This window comes from Bufo gargarizans, chromosome 2 (genome assembly GCF_014858855.1).
Source record: "Bufo gargarizans isolate SCDJY-AF-19 chromosome 2, ASM1485885v1, whole genome shotgun sequence".
Taxonomy (NCBI): Eukaryota; Metazoa; Chordata; class Amphibia; order Anura; family Bufonidae; genus Bufo; species Bufo gargarizans.
In genome coordinates, this window is record NC_058081.1 from 198,790,282 (window position 1) to 198,802,524 (window position 12,243).

General features: G+C 41.9%; 1 protein-coding gene across 1 annotated transcript in view; it reads left to right on the forward strand.

Moving 5' to 3' along the window:
• The first annotated feature begins 1,278 nt into the window (after nucleotides 1-1,278).
• Nucleotides 1,279-12,243, forward strand: part of SLC28A2 (solute carrier family 28 member 2) — a 70,795-nt gene continuing 59,830 nt past the window's right edge. Inside the window, exon 1 of the mRNA XM_044283383.1 lies at nucleotides 1,279-1,387. The gene's annotated coding sequence lies outside the window, so the exon portion shown is untranslated. The remainder of the gene's footprint in view (nucleotides 1,388-12,243) is intronic.

Here is a 12,243-nt window from a genome sequence, read left to right on the forward strand (position 1 = left end):
AAAGTTGTTAAAAAAAGACATTAATGACTGGCTCTATAAAAATATCATAATCCACCCCATCGGGCGAGCGCTGTAAAAAAAAAAGTTAAAAAGTTAAAACTGTGCCAAAAAAGCAATTTTTTTGTCACCTTACATCACAAACAGTGCAATAACAAGTGATAAAAAGTAATATGTACCCCAAAATAGTACCAATCAAACCGTCACCTTATCCCGCAAAAAAAAAGAGCCCCTACAAAAGATAGACTAAAAAAAAATGAAAAAATATGGCTTTCAGAAAATAGAGACACTAAAACAATTGTTTTTGTTTCAAAAATTCTTTTTTGTGTAAAACTTTAATAAATTAAAAAAATTATGCATATTAGGTATTGCCACGTCATATCAGTTGAATAACTTCAGGGGTGTAGTTTCTAAAATGGGGTCATTTATGGTGGTTTCTACTATGTAAGCCTCACAAAGTGACTTCATACTGAACTGGTCCTTAAAAAGTGGGTTTTGGAAATTGCTTCTAAAATTCTTAGCCTTCTAGCATCCAATAAAATGACAATTTCAAAATGATGCCAACATAAAGTAGACATATAGGGAATGTGAAGTAATATAATGGTGAAATATATTGACTCAAATTTATGAAGTGTCATGAGAAAACACTCCCAGAATGGATTGGATTGAACGTTTTCCAAAGTTATTACCACATAAAGTGACACATGTCAGATTTGCAAAAAATGGCCTGCACAGGAAGATGAAAACTGGCCCAGGGTGGAAGGGGTTAAAGCTGAGTAGATTATAGTACCCAGCTCCATATACTGAAGATTTGAAATGCTAAAGTAGGTGTGTCCTGATAAAATATACTGCGCTAATGGATTATTGTTAATGGTTAGCGCAGTATACATGATGTTGAACAAGTGTTATCAGCAACAATTTTGACAATAAGATCAAGGATCAAGTTGGGCGGAGGGGGTTTACAATAGACAAGAAGGAGAAGATTACTTGCAGAAGGGGCTGTTATCTAATAGGTAGCTTGTGTACAAGAGCCAGAAATAATTACTGTTGCAGGAGTTGTTAATAACAAATAGAATATCTCGATATTGTAATAAATAATTAAAAGCAGGCAATACATGATGTACAGATAATGGCACAATCAGCCTATGGTAGAGGAGCTGAATGCTGAGGCGTTTAGTTGGAATGACAGCTCCACGGCGCCCATTACAGGGAAGTGGGAATCACTCAGGGCTCTTTCCAGTCGCTGACACAGCTTTGGACTTTGCTGCCATTTGATAATGTATTATACTTTCCTAGCTTTAAGGGTAAGGAAATAAGTGATTGAAACGTCTTCACACACACATACACACACAGCCAGGAGCTCCAGAAGAACAAATCAATAGAAAAACAGGTAAGTAAATAGTTTTGCTAATTTCAATAATTTGCTTGTTTAAGCAGAGTAGCAATGCTTGCCAAAATAATACATATGTGTGAAGAGGCACTATGCTGGTCTGCAAGCGACCTCAAGATTAGAAATGACCAAATCGATTTGTACAAATCGATTTGCTCATCACTACTCAAAATCTAATATTAATAGTTAATTTCATTTGTATATTTTCTGGATATTTACAGCTAGGCTTGACCAATAATAAACAAGATGTGTGCATTTATTACAGAATACTGAAATGTTGGACCTCAGGTCTTAGATCTCTATTCAGAAACTTTCAAAAGACCCACATGGTAGTATAAGTGCCTTAAGGTACTGCCTTACAAAGTGCCAAAATATAGTACTACGTCATTGCAGTAATAATTGTATGTAATGGTATGAATTTATTATTTTTATTTACCGGAATAGATGCCAATTGTTTGATTGAATAGACAAACAGAAAAATAGTTGTTAGAATTATGTACTTGTACTGTATCCAGTGCTTCTGGGTTCCATAGTACAGGCCTGGTCTGCTATTGTCTACAGTTATGCGCTGTGGCATGAGGAAGGGTTGTGTCATGATTGAAAGTTATACTCTATCCATAACACAGGGCCAGGGGATACGTTTAACTGATCAGTGGAGGTCCATCCACTGGGATCACCCCTAAGAATTGGTGTCCTGTTCCTCATCCTGATGAAGCGTGAGTTGAGCATGCACCCTGCCGCCCCCTTCATTTTTTGCTGAGTGTGATGCTCAGTTGTGTTCACCAGTCCCAGAGAGAATGAATAGAGGGACATGGTGCATGACAAATCTTCCATCAGGACAGGGTAATGGGGCCAGTGTTCTTCTCACCCCACCAATCAATTATCTTCTATCTTGTGAAAAGAGGATCACCTTTAATCCTGGTGTAACCAATCTTGATACGTAATGGTTTGTCTTGATGTTTGAGCATGTTCCTTATGAGACATTTCCAATAGGTCCTGCAGTGTATAAGAACTTGTCTTTGTCTCTTTTTGAAGTCTATCCCCCCACTGAGACCAGATTTATGTACAGATTTCTAGTTCACTTATCTTTTGTATATATTCTTTCATTCCTCCTTCATGGGGACCATCCTCTATTTACTGTAATTTTGGGTGGTTACAGTGTATACACTCACCTAAAGAATTATTACCAACACCATACTAATACGGTGTTGGACCCCCTTTTGCCTTCAGAACTGCCTTAATTCTACGTGGCATTGATTCAACAAGGTGCTGATAGCATTCTTTAGAAATGTTGGCCAATATTGATAGGATAGCATCTTACAGTTGATGGAGATTTGAGGGATGCACATCCAGGGCACGAAGCTCCCGTTCCACCACATCCCAAAGATGCTCTATTGGGTTGAGATCTGGTGACTGTGGGGGCCATTTTAGTACAGTGAACTCATTGTCATGTTCAAGAAACCAATTTGAAATGATTCGAGCTTTGTGACATGGTGCATTATCCTGGAAGTAGCCATCAGAGGATGGGTACATGGTGGTCATGAAGGGATGGACATGGTCAGAAACAATGCTCAGGTAGCCCGTGGCATTTAAACGATGGCCAATTGTGCCCAGAAAACATCCCCCACACCATTACACCACCACCACCAGCTTGCACAGTGGTAACAAGGCACGATGGATACATGTTCTCATTCTGTTTACGCCAAATTCGGACTCTATCATTTGAATGTCTCAACAGAAATCGAGACTCATCAGACCAGGCAACATTTTCCCAGTCTTCAACAGTCCAATTTTAGTGAGCTTGTGCACATTGTAGCCTCTTTTTCCTATTTGTAGTGGAGATGAGTGGTACCCAGTGGGGTCTTCTGCTGTTGTAGCTCATCCGCCTCAAGGTTGTGCGTGTTGTGGCTTCACAAATGCTTTGCTGCATACCTCGGTTGTAACGAGTGGTCATTTCAGTCAACGTTGCTCTTCTATCAGCTTGAATCAGTCGGCCCATTCTCCTCTGACCTCTAGCATCAATAAGGCATTTTCGCCCACAGGACTGCCGCACACTGGATGCTTTTCCCTTTTCACACCATTCTTTGTAAACCCTAGAAATGGTTGTGCGTGAAAATCCCAGTAACTGAGCAGATTGTGAAATACTCAGACCGGCCCGTCTGGCACTAACAACCATGCCACGCTTTCCCATTCTGACATTAAGTTTGGAGTTCAGGAGATTGTCTTGACCAGGACCACAACCCTACATGCATTGAAGCAACTGCTATGTGATTGGTTGACTAGATAATAACATTAATGAGAAATAGAACAGGTGTTCCTAATAATTCTTTAGGTGAGTGTATATTGTACGGTATTGGTGTGTATACATAACAATCAGCTAAAATAATACCATAGGATTATAATATGGATTTTGTAAGTGTTTGATTAAAATGAAGTGTCTGCTGTAAAACAGCTATGTTCTCTGCTTTAATAACAGCCTAAAAACAAGTACAGTAATAGATTCCACATTAAGGCCTTGTTCACATTTTAATTTTTCACAAATGTGTGTTGTGGACAGCACATGTACCCAATGATTTTAATATTTTTATTCACAAATCAATATATTTTTCACTGAACGTGGGTGATGCACAACTGGTCCATGATACGGACTAAACACACCCATCGCAGTCTATGGGTCTGTGAAAATCCTGGACATAACAGGGTTAGCATCTGTGTTTGGTTCATGTTTGGTCCGTTTTTCACTGACCACTGATACAAACCGGATTCCCAAAAAGTTGGGACACTATACAAATTGTGAATAAATACTGAATGCAATGATGTGGAGGTGCCAACTTCTAATATTTTATTCCGAATAGAACATAAATCACGGAACAAAAGTTTAAACTGAGAAAATGTACAATTTTAAGGGAAAAATATGTTGAATCAGAATTCATAGTGTCAACAAATCCCGAAAAAGTTGGGACAAGGCCATTTTCACCACTGTGTGGCATCTCCCCTTCTTCTTACAACACTCAACAGACGTCTGGGGACTGAGGAGACCAGTTTCTCAAGTTTAGAAATAGGAATGCTCTCCCATTCTTGTCTAATACAGGCCTCTAACTGTTCAATCATCTTGGGCCTTCTTTGTTGCACCTTCCTCTTTATGATGCGCCAAATGTTCTATATAGGTGAAAGATCTGGACTGCAGACTGGCCATTTCAGTACCCGGATCCTTCTCCTACGCAACCATGATGTTGTGATTGATGCAGAATGTGGTCTGGCATTATCTTCCTTGAAAGAGATGACGTCTGGATGGGAGCATATGTTGTTCTAGAACCTGAATATATTTTTCTTCATTGATGGTGCCTTTCCAGACATGCAAGCTACCCATGCCACATGCACTCATGCAACCCCATACCATCAGAGATGCAGGCTTCTGTACTGAGCGTTGAAACAACTTGGGTTGTCCTTGTCCTCTTTGGTCCGGATGACATGGCGTCCCACAGTCTTCCATTTTGCCACACTCCATTTTAAATGATCCCTGGCCCAGTGAAAACGCCTGAGCTTGTGGATCTTGCTTAGAAATGGCTTCTTCTTTGCACTGTAGAGTTTCAGCTGGCAACGGCGGATGGCACGGTGGATTGTGTTCACTGACAATGGTTTCTGGAAGTATTCCTGAGTCCATTCTGTGATTTCCTTTACAGTAGCATTCCTGTTTGTGGTGCAGTTCGGAGATCACGGGCATCCACTATGGTTTTACGGCCTTTACCCTTACGCACAGAGATTGTTCCAGATTCTCTGAATCTTCGGATGATGTTATGCACAGTTGATGATGATAGATGCAAAGTCTTTGCAATGTTTCGCTGGGTAACACTTTTCTGATATTGCTCCACTATCTTTCTGCGCAACATTGTGGGAATTGGTGATCCTCTACCCATCTTGGCTTCTGAGAGACACTGCCACTCTGAGAAGCTCTTTTTATACCCAATCATGTTGCCAATTGACCTAATTAGTGTTAATTGGTCTTCCAGCTCTTCGTTATGCTCAAATTTACTTTTTCCAGCCTCTTGTTGCTACTTGTCCCAACTTTTTTGGGATTTGTTGATTTTGAATCAACGTATTTTTCCTTTAAAATGATACATTTACTCGGATTAAACGTTTGATCTGTCATCTACGTTCTATTACAAATAAAATATTGACATTTGCCATCTCCACATCATTGCATTCAGTTTTTGTTCACGATTTGTATAGTGTCCTAACTTTTTGGGAATCCGGTTTGTAGAAAATGCTTTTGAAATTATTTTTCAGCTGAACACTGTTAGTGGAATACAGATGACACACAGAGTCCAAAAAAACAGACATACGGACCAAACACGGATGCTTCATGGATGACACACAGACAGATTTATTTCATGGACGTCAAACGGCCTTGTTCACAATTCAGTGATTTGGTCAGTGATCGTGAGCCAAAACCAGGTGCGGCTCTGAACACAGAACAGGGGAAGATCTTTCCATTACACCTTATCTCTGTGTAGGCGCCACTCTTAGTTTTGGCTCAAAATCACTGATGGAAATGTGAACTAGGCCTACGAGTATATAACAACAAAGACCAAAGCAAGTCAAAAGGACCACAATACTATGCACATCCAAGCAGATATAGAAATGTATGAAAGACAATTTTATTGGACAACACTAAGACATACACGTAATAAAAATTGTATACAATAGAACAATGTATTTGTTAGACAATAAAACCAAACACAAAGGAAGCATACAAGCAATTTACGCAATGTGGGACGAGGACGTTCCAACCCTGGCACTTCTGTGGGCCATAATGATAATGTGGCATCAAATGGTGGAGCTAATTTCTCCTTGAGTAATACCAGTGATTATTTTTTTATCCGAATTAAGTGATGGCGGTGGGTTAGGCGAGGTCTACGTAAATCCTAAAATAAGACTTTATGGCCACCCGAGGGGCAACAATCAACAACCCTCGACCCGGAAAAAACGGTTACAACAGCAGTAAATCAGCATGGAAGTAGTGCAACAGTTGAGCAGTCCTTGAAGATTATCAACCTTTCTACACATGTACTCACACAGACAATTGTGCTTCAAAGCACTCTATGTCCAGCGTTCTTTATTACATCAGCTTCCTGATGACAAAAGGGGAGTGTTCATGATCTTAGAGGAAAATGAAGAAGATACAGGCTATGATTTTGGAGGTTAAGAAACTACAACCTAACTGTATTAAACAAAAAAATTTGAGTAATGTGAAACTTAAGGCTGTCAAAAATCTGCAACAGAACCCTGCCTTTCTTGTCAAAAAGGCAGATAAAGGAGATCCTATGAAAGTCTTTATGACCAAAATGGACAGACTCCTCACATCTGCACTACAGATGAACATCATTACTAAAAAAGAAAAATACTTTTTAGAAGTCAAGCAACCAGTGATACCTACTTTTTTCATGCTCCCAAAGTTCTCAAGTCCCATCTTAAGAACTCTATGCATTTAATTGAACATTTTCAGGGGATTCATATTCCTCCCAAGACCCTAATACTTACCTGTGATGTTGAATCACTTTACTCAAATATAGCGCATGTAGACGGAATTGCTGCAGTTCAATACTTTCTTGAAAGATCTACATATGGAGAATCCGGCACATCATACTTTTTTGGATATCCGACATTTCGGTTGACTTCCTGGACTTACAGATCCATTTGGATGAGCAGAGGATTCACACATCTCTCTTTTGGAAACATACAGTGACGAATAGCCTATTGCATTTTAACAGCTTTCATCCATTCCATCTGTGTAGGGGAATACCCAAAGGACAGTTTCTGAGACTGCGTCGTAATTGTACAACTACATAAGATTTTCCTACTGCACGTTTTCGATAACGTGGCTATCCCAAGAAGGTGATATCTAGAGCATTTGAAACGGCCAATGAGGCTAATCAGCTGGAACTTTTTAAACCCAAACCTCGGGGCGTGGCCGCGCAGCCGAAGGAGATGGCAGCCTCTTATATAGCCCTGCAAGATCCCTTTACATATCGCTATTTCAGCTGAAAAAGAACTCACCAGTGCTTCCAACCTACCCTCATGTTGACGAGAGGGAAGAAAAGTTTAAAGCCACAAGGAAAGCTGGATTTCTTCTTTGGACACGAACGGGGCAAAGATGACGCCGGTGGCAACGGCTCACCCGCCGATCCTGCTTCCAGCCCGACCTCCTCCTCTGATTTACTCTCTCCGAACGGCTCAGTCGGCGGCAGATCGCAACAGTGGAGTCCAGATCACCCAGACAGCTCCCCGTGGCAAATGACATCAGGGGGGTTGCAGTGGAACAGGGAAGAGGAAGGGCCGCTAGTCTGGGCTCATTAACAGCGGGAACTCCCCCACCACCAGCCCGGCAAAACAGAGGCCTGGGAGGCAGGAGCCTTCCGAAGAGGAGAATGGTGGCGAACCGTGCCTTAGTCAGAATGACTCCACTACGCTATCAGAGGTACTTCAAAAGTTCCCCACTAATAATAAACCAGCGTCAAGTAGTCTTTTAAAAGATATGCTGCTAGCATTTAATCACTGTATGTCAACTCATCTATCCCAGCTAATTGTACCAATCCAATCATCTGTCGCTGAGTTGGGGAACAGGGTACAACATGTGGAAGTCAAGATAGGGTAGTTTGCGGCATCCCACAATAATCTTATAGACTCTCGTGACCTCCTGACTGAGGAGATAGCGCAACATAGAGCAAAAGTGGCTGATCTGGAGTATCGGTCCCGCAGAAAAACCTGAAACTGCGAGGGGTGCCAGAGAGTATTCCACCTGCGGACCTTCAAGATTACATACAAGGGCTAATTAAACTGCTCTTTCCAACATGTACTGAGCAAGACTTAATTATAGATAGAGCCCACAGGATAGCTAAGCCAAAACACCTGTCTGAGGAAGTCCCAAGGAACGTATTGGCTAGAATCCACTTCTAACATATTAAGGAGGGTGTCCTGACCAATGCTAGAAAGCTGGAAACCTTACCGGCACCTTATCAGACAATCAAATTGTTTGCCGACCTCTCAGTGGCTACTTTACAACTACGCCGCAATCTGTCCCCGATAACCTCTGCCCTGAGAGCACACTCTATTGCCTACGGCTGGGGTTTCCCAGTTAAGCTTCTAGTCCATAAGAATGGCTCCTTCATGGTGATTCGATCAGTGGATGAAGGAAAGGCAGTGCTGGCCTCATGGAACATTGTTTTGAAGGGTTCGCAATTCTGCAAAACTCTGCCTCGCATTACAGATGACAACGAGTGGCACCTGGTGGAGAGTAGACGCAAGAAGAAGAATCGTTGAAGGGTTCAATAACTCTAGCTACCTGCACACTGCTAGAGCGGATGAGCATCCCCTCGCTCGGTGTGCATGCCTGAACTTCCCCCGCAAGTACAAAAGGGGCATTTTCGCATGCCTCTTGTTCATTTCCACATCTACCCCTTTCTTTGGGTAGAATGTTTCTGTTTTTTTATGTTTTTCATGTTTTTTTTTCTCAGGTTCACCTATTGTATCTAATGTTTGATAGAGCCTTGCCTATACAAAAATGTATGTCCATGTACTGCCTTGCAAAGAAGGGTATACCCCCTTCCACCTCAGACGAGAGCTGAAAGTGCTGAAAATAGGTTCTCTAAATGTATGTGGCCTTCATAGCCGGATGATGTGGAAGGAAGCCCTCTCACTTAAATGTGATATCTTTTGTGCCCAAAAGACACATATTGCTAAAGAGGCCTGAAGTATAAAACACCACTGTTTCCCGGTTATACTTCAGGCCCATGGGAGGGGAAAAAGCGGGGGGTTCTAATGGCAATCAGGATTTCCGTAGCTCACACCGCTGTTTCCTCTATCATCGATCCGTGAGGGCGGTATATTATACATGTCTGTTCTTTGAATAATGTGTTATATACGTCGGTAGGGATTTATGCCCCAAATGTGAGACCACAACACTTTCTAAATAGACTATTCAACAAGGTGCAGTCAATGCAAAAAGGTAGGATCATCATATGCGGGGACTTCAATATGGTCCCAGACCCTTCCCAAGACTCTTTCACCTCAGCCAGAAATAGCCCCACTTTTTAACACAATCTTTATTAAAACACTCTTTATATGACGTTTGGCGTATTCACCACGCTTCCGAAAGAGACTACTCCTATTATTCGCCTGCCAACCACTCCTATTCACGCATTGACCTGATCCTAGTGGATAGAGAGACCCTTTCGGCTGCGGTAAACTCCAGTATAGTCCAGATTACCTGGTCGGATCATGCGCCCGTAACACTAGATGTCACTGAGCAATTTAACACTCCACCAAACCCCCTTTGGAGAGCAAATGAGTATGTATTGGCCAACACACTATACTAGGCTGAGGTGACCCAAGCCCCGGAAGAATACTTCCAGTTTAATGCCAGATCAGTGTCAAACCCGCAGTAGTCTGGGTGGCTCATAAGGCCTTCATCCGGGGAATCCTCATCAAAATAGGGCACAGGGATAAAAAACTCAGGGAGAAATTCGAAGCTGACTTACTCTCACAAATTTCGTTGGCCGGGCTGGGATACCTGCAGTGTTTGTTACTCTGGATGCTGAGAAGGCATTTACCGCGTTAATTGGTCTTTTGTCTTCTCGGTGCTCCACAAGATGGGATTCCCGGAACACGCAGTAACGGCGATAAAATTGCTGTACACCGGACCATCTGCCCGAGTCCTGGCCAATGGGGTTCTGTCTGACCTGTTCGTTTTGTCCAACAGCACGAGGCAGAGGTGTCCTCTATCGCCCCTCATAACCTGGAACCTTTAGCTCAAGCAATTCGACCAGTTATCTGAAATAGAAGGGGTACAGATTGGAAACAGACAACACCGTCTGTCACTGTACGCGGATGATATCATCCTTACCTTAACCAGTTCCGCTTCATCCTTAGAATCATTGATAAGAATTATTCACTCATATGGGACTCTCTCCTACTACAAGGTTAATGAGAGTAAATCTCAGGCCCTTCCCATGTGGCTTTCGAGCAGATCCTTGGCAAACTTAAAGAAACAATTCCCCTTAGATTGGCAGTAGTCTGAAGTACAATACTTGGGATTCAAAGTAACCGCTACTCCCCAGAGTTTATATAAAGCTAATTTCCCTCCTCTCCTTCGGTCACTGCAAGCAGAGCTAGACAATATGGCTAACACTGAGTTGACATGGATGGGACGCATTGCTGATTTTCAACAGCATACGCTCCCGAAGCTGTTGTACTTATTTAGGACCATACCCATACTGATCCCTTTTTCCTTTTTTAATGCAACCAATAAGATGTTAAACAAATTTGTCTGGAACAAAGGCAGGCCACGGATAGCTAAAAGCATTATGTGTAAAAATATGGCGGTCTGAGTCTACCCAATATTTTTGACTACTATTTAGCCTCAAGAATAAACCAACTGAGGGACTGGTAGGTGGGTGATATAGGCAAACAATGGGTACACATTGAGCAGTCACAAGCCCCAGTGCGGAACCTGAAGGCACTTCTCATGGCCTCTTTGCACGACGGTTTTTCTAGTCTTATCCCCCCCCCCACTTCATATCCACCTCTGTGGCCCTATGGAAGACCTATCATGAAAGAGGTAAAGGTAGAACGGTTTCTATGGCCCCCCTTACACCGATCGAATCCCTACAATGCATTGTCCCGGACTTGTCTGTGAAGTCCTGGAGGGACAGAGGAATCAGTAAAGTGGGTGACTTGCTGACTCACTCCTCCTTACAGTCCTTTGAAGAAATACAAAGGATATATAATATTCCACACCAAGAATTCTACAAATACATAAGAATTATAGATTTCTTGACAGATAACCCCTCATTCAAAACTAAGGGGAACCTGCAACTTCTAACACAATGGTACCTGACAGGTGCTGTTCATTCAATTCAACCAATCTACTCATATTTGGACGATAAAGAGTGCTTTACCAAAACGGACCCTTTCTCAGCGTGGGAAACAGACCTGAAACAGAATTTCTCCCTAGCTCAATGGTCCACGGCAATCAGATTTGCAGTATCCAATCTTAAATGCACATCACACTTAGAATCTTACATGAAAACAATGCTCAGGTGGTATTTCACCCCAATGAGACTTAGTGCAATATTTCCAGGTTCGTCTTGTATTTGTTGGAGGGTATGTGGTGGTAAAGAGTCTCTTGTTCATATATCATGGGAATGTTCTCAGATATCTGCATTGTGGTCCCAGGTGTTTAATGCTGTTTCCGATGCAGCTGGATGTCAGATAGCCCCAGACCCTGCTCTGGCTCTATTGCTGATTAATCTCACTAAAATACCATACTGATTCAGGAAAATCGCGATGCATCTTTTCCTCGCCACCAAGCTTGCAATCACGACAAAGTGGAAAAGCACAACTACCCCTGATTATCAGGAGATAGTGAGAGCTTTAGAATAACCAGATCATACGAAAAAAATGTAGCCCACAATTTTTTTTACAATCAGCAATTATCAAAGAGATTGGGCATCCTGGGGCTGTTTGTATCCAACATCAACCACCGCGTCGAGCTCTGAGGGCAGGGGTACTCGGGAGGTGGTGAGGGACATGACAGAGCCTATGGACTCTATAATGACAGTTTAGGATTTGTTGATGGCACTACTCTATTTGTTTTTGGTTTTGTTTCTTCCTGTTAATTTCCTTTTTTTATTATGCTGGAAAAGGGAGAATATTGCTCAGTTGTAATCCCCTAAATTTGGGACTCAAATGCTACCATATGCTTATTGTATATGTTCATGTGAAAGAGCATATACTCTAAAAGAAAATAATAATAATTTATAATTGGCACTAATTCTTTTATCAACCTGAAGGATTCC